We start from the raw sequence: 8,109 nt of genomic DNA on the forward strand, positions 1-8,109 counted from the left end.
CATTAGGGGGCTTTGGGGGCCTGATGGTAATTGTTGGTATTGGATGGCTTGAAGTGTGAAGACTATCTTGACCTGCTGGGCAGTGAAGGATTCCATGGTCTGTCTGATGAACGTGATGAACTTTTGGAATAAGGCTAGAACTAGAAGCACAGAGGAGTTAGAAAAGGGGTTAGAAAGGAGGCCCACTAGGGCCATCGGACTATCTTGACCTGCTGGGCAGTGAAGGATTCCATGGTCTGTCTGATGAACGTGATGAACTTTTGGAATAAGCCTAGAACTAGAAGCACAGAGGAGTTAGAAAAGGGGTTAGAAAGGAGGCCCACTAGGGCCATCGGGACCAGGGTGTGTCTGTTGTTTGTTGATTTGAGATGTCCTGTCACATAGTTTTTTGCTGCATCTCAGACTATTCCAGACTGGTTAACATAAAAAACAACATTCTTCCTCTAGGAAGAGATAGGTACCTCCTTTTTTCAGCAGTTAGGATATTCAAAGCCCATCTGTTTTCAAGAGTCATTTCTATCAGTGAATTTATTTGATTTTGAGTGGTGGTAATGGTAGAGGACATTTCATCTAGTGTGTCAGAGAGGGCTTTTGACAGTTGGAAATAGGTTGTGGCAGTGCTAACACCAGCTACTCCTGTCCCTAGAGCTGTGGAAATTCCCAGGGTAGCCAGTAAGGGAATGAGGAGTGGAACAGCCTGGTTATGACGGGTCATAGAAGAGAGAACTATAGCAGGAAGGGGAACCTGAATAGTTTGATTGTTTGGCAGTAGGGAAGTAGTGAGAAGCTGGAACACTAAGGTGCAGGTGCCAGGCCAGTCAGAGGGAAGGCGGAGGTAGGAGGAGGAGCTGCAGAGGAAGAAGGCGTTGGGATAGTAAGACAGAAGCTATAGGAGAAAGTGCCAGCCATGAGACTTGTTAATTTCCTAGGTCCCACACTGAGCAGGATCTGGAGAGGGTGGCACCAGTTAGGGGCTGGCAGGGAATGTTGGTGGGGGAAGAGACAAAACCTTTTTGGTTTGTGAGTGAGAGGAAGAAGTGGGTGCTGTCTGTGATGAGCTGTAGTTGGGAAGGTGTGTTGAGAGAGAAAAAAGCAAGGCAGGAAGACTGGTCGGAGCATTTCTGCCAAGGCATTCCTTTCTGTAAGACACATGGTGACCTCTGTCTGCAGAGAGGGTGTGTGGTTGTTAGTTTGGAGGTGGTGGTAGGAGGAGGTTTATTCTAGGAGATGGATGGGGGGTCTGAGAAGCAGATGTTTTCTCAAACTAGGGTGGATCCTATTCTGTGAGTGAGTTTGTTGAGTCTGGTTAGAAAGACAGATCCAGCAATTAGTTGACAGGGGAGAATGACTGGATTAGGAGTTTTTGTGTAAGTTTTATGAAAGGGATCCAGCTATTGATTTGACAGCTGGACTGAGGAGTGGAAATATTTGTGGTGAGGCTGAGTAGAAAAGGAGTGGCCCGAGCATTATGGAGTATATTTAGCAAATAGGAGGATGCAGGTAATAAAAGTAAACCACTGTAACTGATCTAAATCAAAGTTGCTGAAATCTCCCTGGAGGTATATATAATTCAATTATGGCTGCCCAAAGTCCCTCTACTGAGGTGGGAGGGTGTTGAAAAGGGTACCAAGAGAGATTGAGGTGTAGGATATAAAGGAAGGTTTCTAGATCCTTTAGCATAGAATCAATGGGAAGTAAGGATGTCTGGAGTAGTAATCGGGTTCGTAATCAGGTTTAAAAGACATATCAGTTAGAGCAATACAGGGCAGGTAAGGTGGGCAGCGAGACAGAGGTAAGAAGAGAGTCAGCAGGCCCAGCAGGAAGAGGAGGCTGAGGATCGAGGCATCTGTGCTGTTACTTATCTGTAGTAGCCTGTTCCTCTGGTATCCGAGAGAACCAGATAGTGGTTGGGCCAGTGTTGATTACTCTGTAATGAGAAGGGAATGACAGATTGGGGGAAGATGAGGTTTTTTGTTTGCTTGTTTGTTTTTTAGACCCGCCTGGAATGGTTGTTGAATAACTGGCTTAAGTGTCTGGAGTCCGTCATTACTGACTGGCTACTGGGCTTGGTGAGGGAACGTGAAAAGGTTTTTAACTTGTATTTGTGTTGGGGTGGTGGGGTTTAGCAATAGAAAGAATAATGGTATTGCAGACCTTGGGGCCAACTATATCAGGGGGTAGGGGGTTAGAGGGGAGAAGCAAGTCTGGGTGGCATAAGAGTAGAAGAGGTTCAGGAGGGTTTGGAGTAATGTATAGGAGGCCTGGAACTTGGTGAGGATGTCCCTTTAGAAAATAGGAGTAGGGCAATGTGGAATGACTATAAACTGGTGTGCGAAAAGTACTTCAGAAAGAATATAAGGTAGAGGGGAGGTGACCATGGTTTGCATGGAATTCTTCCCACCCCTACAACAGAAATGGAGGAATCAAAAAGTTGGCCTGAATATTCTAGAAGCATCGAGAATGTGCGGTCCCCATATCTAGTAAGAAAGAAAAGAGCTTACCTGTTACTGCTACCTGGGGTTCAGAGGTGGTAATAGCTGTGGCAGCAGGGATTGTAAGCCCCGGGGCCCATCAGTCACAGTCTCCAGTGGCTTGTCCCAGCAGGTCAGACAGCTCCAAACTGGGCTCAGTGGGGGTTTTCGGAGGGACTGGAATGGATCCACAGACCCTTTTACTATAGTCAAATCTCCAATGCCCCTTCTCACCACACAGGGGACAGGGCCCTGGTGGGGCCTCAGGTTTGGGCAGACACTTGTCTAGTGCTCTGGTTTATGGCACTTGAAGCAGTTACCGGGGAGCAATGGGAGACTTACCCTGAACTTTGCCTGAGGTGTTCACAGTCTCTGATTTTCCTGGATAGCAGCAGCCAGCAACTGGCATTTGATTTGGTCATGTTTTAGTTTTTGAGTTTTAGATTCCTCCTCTCTGTTTCATGGTCAAGGTTGGTATATTACAGCCTCGGTGAGGCAAGACATAAAAAGTATAGGGCTTTCATTAGGTTCCTGAGTAACTTCCTTGATTTTGTTATAATTGACTGCTTTTAAAGAAGCCTTTTTCATCCCTTCTATGAGACATGTGAGCCATGTGACCTCTCTTTCTTCTATCTGGAGATTTTAGTTGATAGTTCCAATTTGGGTCGGTTTGTGGGATGGCCACGGGACCCAGAGAATACTGAATCAGGTCCTGAGTGTGCGTGGTGTCTGCATGGGCTTGGGCTGCAGTCCAGACTTGCTGCTACTCCTCTGGGTTTAAAGTGGAGGAGAGGATAACATAAATTTTATGTCAAGTGAGATCATAGGATTGAATGAGATATTGGAATTCCTCTATATATTGAGTAGCATCTGTAGTATATGATCCCAATCGCTTCACTAATTGAGCCATATCATTGAAGGAAAAGGGAACATGGGCCCTAACGATGTCCTCCGTTCCTGCTACCTCTCCGTTCCTGCCACCTCTCGAAGGGGAAGAATAAGAGAAGTGGGGAGGGGAGGCGCAGTGACAGGGACAGACAGTGGCAGAGCAGTTTGGTCATATCTGAAAACCTGACATTCCAATCAAAGTCTTGGTAAAATAACCAGTGTCTCCAATTGTGTCCTGTTACAAGAAGAACAGACCCTTATTGAACTTATGTAAATAACTATATTGTCATAAAATAACACTACTTATGAATAGTTTTAAAATCCTAGAGGGATCAAGTAGGGAGAGAAGGAAACGTTTTAACTGTTGAAAAGAATCATCAATGTTTTAAAATAAAAATTGTAGAAACCCCATTTTTTATCAGTTGATTCAGTTTTAGGTAATTAACTTTTGTTGTTTTGACCTTGGTTAGTAATTTTATAAACCCATTAGCTTTTTTTTCATTAGAATAATGGTACGAATTCAAAGTTGTCAGGAACCTGTATCTGTTAGTTTAGGACATAAACACTTTAAAATTATAATTGAACCAAGGTTATGGACTGATAGCATTTATATTAAGAGATGGATTTCTAAGAACCTTATACAATTTTGGAACACACATTAATAACATCTCAGTATAACACAAAGAGGATCAAACATTATTTTTTGCTTTCACAATGCTTTCCATATAGCCTAATTTATCAAATGAGCCATTTCGTTTTGATACATCTCATATATATATATATATATCCTTTGAGAAGCTCCAGGACCCTTGGAACCTCTCAAAGTTAGTTTGAATCAAAACTCTTTGCTTTTATTTTATTTTTTAAAGATAACTGGTAAGGGGATCTTAACCCTTGACTTGGCGTTGTCAGCACCATGCTCTCCCAAGTGAGCTAACCAGCCATCCCTATATAGGGATCTGAACCCGTGACCTTGGTGTTAATCAGCACTACACTCTCCCAAGTGAGCCACAGGCCGGCCCCAAAAGTTTGAGTTTTTAGAATTTTGTTTTAGAAAGTTTGTCAAATAACAAAGCCTCAAAATACTTAGTTAAATAAGATTACAAATCACTATAAAAATAAAATCAGAGTGACAAAGGATTTCAAAGGCAGAGAGCACAAGAAATTGTCTTGATAAAACACAGAATAAGTTTTCTAGGCCAGTCATTTAAAAGATAGAAAACCTCTTACAATTTTCTATTAAGAACAGTTAAGTGTTTTCAGGAAATCTGGTTGTTGTATGCAGGAGAGCAAACTGTAACCTTGCATCAGAGTACCTTTAATATTAATGTTTAATTTTTTAAAAAACTTATACATAATTTGATTTAAAATGATCTTTTTGTTTTGGGCTGGGTTCGCAACTTTAACCTTAAGAGCCTTTACCAAAATCAAATGTAATTCGTTTGATTAGAAAACCCAAGCAAAGATGTAAGCTGATAATTCTGAAAACATTTTTCATAGCAATATGATTTTAAACCTTTAACTCCCCCTTTTTTCTTTAGAAGTCTTTTGTTTTAACACTTGCAGAACTCTGTGTACGGATACATTTCATCCAGAGATGTATCCAATTGTAATTCTGTAGATCAACTTCTGTTTCTCAGACTTGCCTAGAGAAACTCAGTGAGAAAACTTTTTGGTCACCAGATTTGGAATGAACAAAAGGCACAAACTTAGTTGCTCAAACCCAAGCATATAGACCTTTCCCAAACATACAAAATGTTGGTTTTTTTTATCCTTGAGTCATTTCTCACACCCAAATGGTATCTTTTAAACAAACAAACAGCATAAAGTGTGTTACAGAGAGATGCTTGAAAAGGACACAACAGAAAAGCAACAAAGAATGCAAAGCACACGATGCTCAGCATAACTAGGGAGCGAAGCATGCAGCAAAGGACCACAGAAAGGAGAGGGTCGACTGTTATGCCCCCACTAATTTGGCTGCTGTAGTTACTCCTTTTCAACCATTAGGCTATGCGTTAACTTTCCACTGGAGTCTATAAGTTGAAATTGTTTCAGTCATTGCAGGAAATATTCCATATTCCACCTTTAGCTTAGAATGTTACACATACAATGTTGTTAAATGAGCCCTGAGGTTTCTGAACAAACCCTGCCAGAGACCGGCTCCTTTTACTTTTTTTGTCCTTTGCCTATAAGACTGTGTGATGGGAGCATGTGGCCTAATTTGCTGTATATTCTTTGTCTATCCTTGTAGCCTGATGTAAAGTGGTAAGGTTTGTGATCCAGTAACAGAGTGGTCAGTTTTGCCATGGACCATGTAGTTAGTGTTACTCCAAGACAGAGAGCGTGTTACCCATGTAGTGTTACCCAAGATGGGGAGTTCGGTTTAGTTTGTAAAAGAAGTATCTGGAAAGTAGTGCAGGAGTGACAGAGAGAGGGTCGAGAACAAAGGTAAACAAAGGCTTGGACCTAGGGGACTTCAGAACACTTTCCATTGCACCTGAGGAAGTTTCTGAAGTTTCAGAGAATTTGGAAATCAAGAGCACCATCTTCCAGCCACTGGCTTTCATTATCCAATTTGTGGTGGCCAGGCAGTGTTGCAGAAGAAAATAAGTCGTTCTGGGGGGATATCAGGTGAGAGGAGTATGAGAGGCCTGATTGCCCATGTGATGAAATGTTAATTTGGAATGGGGAGCGGGGGAGAGGAAGACATAACAATTACAATTCCTTGAAGTTGATATGACAAGCGAACAGAAAGGACATTGTTGGGTGGGAGGGGGGAGAGGGAGGAGGGAGGGAGTTTTCGGTAATGGGCCACAATAATCAACCACATTGCATATCAACAAAATAAAATTTAAAAAAAAGAAAAGAAAAGAAAAGAATGTTAATTTGGGTGGTGAAATTCAGGTCCCTGAGATCCTTCAGCAAAGACCAGGCATCCCCAGAAATCACTGAGGATCTGAGAGAGTGAGAGGCAAACCAATAACACTAGGCGTCCCTAAGTGTGGAGGTGCCTAGCCACCAATGTGGCTGAGAGGAGAGCTGCCACCCCGGCACCAGGGTTTTGAGGACAGTCCTGGACTGTCTGTGAACAGGGTCCTGTGGTGAGAGGGAAACAAGAATTCACTCATGTAAGCAGAGATCAGTAGCCAGTGTTGGATATAGGAATCAGCAATGGAATGTGGTAGCAAAAAGCAGCTGGCTCGAGACTTGGGACAAGATAGATGAAGGGAAGAAGAGAAAAAGAGGAATCTCCAGGGCCTTCAGTTGCCATCATTTATGCTGCCTTTTAGTGGGAGATCTTAGAGAGAGAGAGGGTGCCTCACTGGGTTCACGGCCAGGGTGACTGGAAGCCAAACTACCTGGTCCCACGTTGGGCACCAATAAATGTTACATTTGGCGAGATGGAGAAAAGGGAGAGAGAGACCTGAGCCAGGCACCATGTCAGCCAAGCAGCCTTACTTCCACCAGAGTGTAGGGGAGACTGAGTCAAATCAGTTCCCCTAAACAAAGGAAAGCAGGGGCTTATAAGCCTTTGAGGATTCTGGCAGAGTACTGGGCAATTTCAAAATTAGTGGTATGCAAGGTGACACAGCCCTTGTAGTCTGCTAACCTGGTTGGTCAGGGCATAGGCTTCTAATTAGCGTTGCTACTATATCAGTGCAAAGCGCTCCAGCCCAAAGCTGGCTACTGTAGCCCACATTCCTCTGATGTTAAGCGCCAGGAGAGGAATTTCGCTGCTCAGCCATGAGGCCTAATTCTCCCATCCTCCAGCCCAGCCGCCCTCACCTCCTGACCCCACCACTCAGTCTGCTGAGCCAGGGCTGCCCTTGTTCTGGGCATGCAGTCTTGGCAGACCTTTGACCCAGGCTTCCAACTCTGGCCTCCTGCATCCGCATCGACCAGGTCTCAAGCTGCTGCAGGAACAGAATTAAATCTAGTACATAAAGCTTCACCAGAAAATTTTCCTGCCCACCCAGCACCTTGCTGGCCACTCTGTCACACTTCACTTACACAAAACAGTGGCCAAAGTGCTTGGACACCTAATGTATGCCAGGCCAGGAACCTGAAGCCTTATCTAATCCCCACCACAACTCTTTGCCCCACATTCCAGATAAGAATATAGAGGCTCAGAAAGATTAAATAATTTGCCCTCGTCCAAGCTGCAGCTAAGTGGTGGACACAGAATTTGAAACTCGTCCCTTCTAAATCTGTGCTCTGTCCGCAGCACCATGCACACTCGAGGTGCCTAATCCCTCACTTTGTGACCCAGGAAAGTTACTGAAGGGCCAAAGACACCCTGGGGCTTTTGAAAAGAGTCCTGAGCCAACACATTTCCAGAATTTTTCTTAGCCTAAAACAGGACACTTAAGTCCACTCAACCCTCCTTCTCACCCACCTCTACCTAAGTATCCCCTCACCCGCCAGGTGAGAGAAGGAAGGGTCTTCATTCATCCCCTGCAGAAAGACCACGCCTTCCTTGCGCCCTCGCTCAGCCGGGGGTCGCGCTGGAGGTCACCCCCGCTCCCCAGAAGCAGGGGTGCCAGTGGCGCTGGGAGGTCTGGGGAGGTGTCCTGACTTCTGAGAATTGTAAAAGGGCCATCCACCTGCCGGGGCTCCACTGCAGGCACCTGCTTCTAGGACGCCTCAGGCTGGGGTTCCGCCCCTGCCCCCCGCCCGGGTCTGCGCGCAGGGAGCGCACTGGCCCTTTAAGAGCGGAGATGGTCGCCTCGCGCGGGGAGGCGGGCTGCGA

The sequence above is a fragment of the Galeopterus variegatus genome, unplaced genomic scaffold (assembly GCF_000696425.1).
Source record: "Galeopterus variegatus unplaced genomic scaffold, G_variegatus-3.0.2 Scaffold58, whole genome shotgun sequence".
In the NCBI taxonomy this organism is placed as follows: domain Eukaryota; kingdom Metazoa; phylum Chordata; class Mammalia; order Dermoptera; family Cynocephalidae; genus Galeopterus; species Galeopterus variegatus.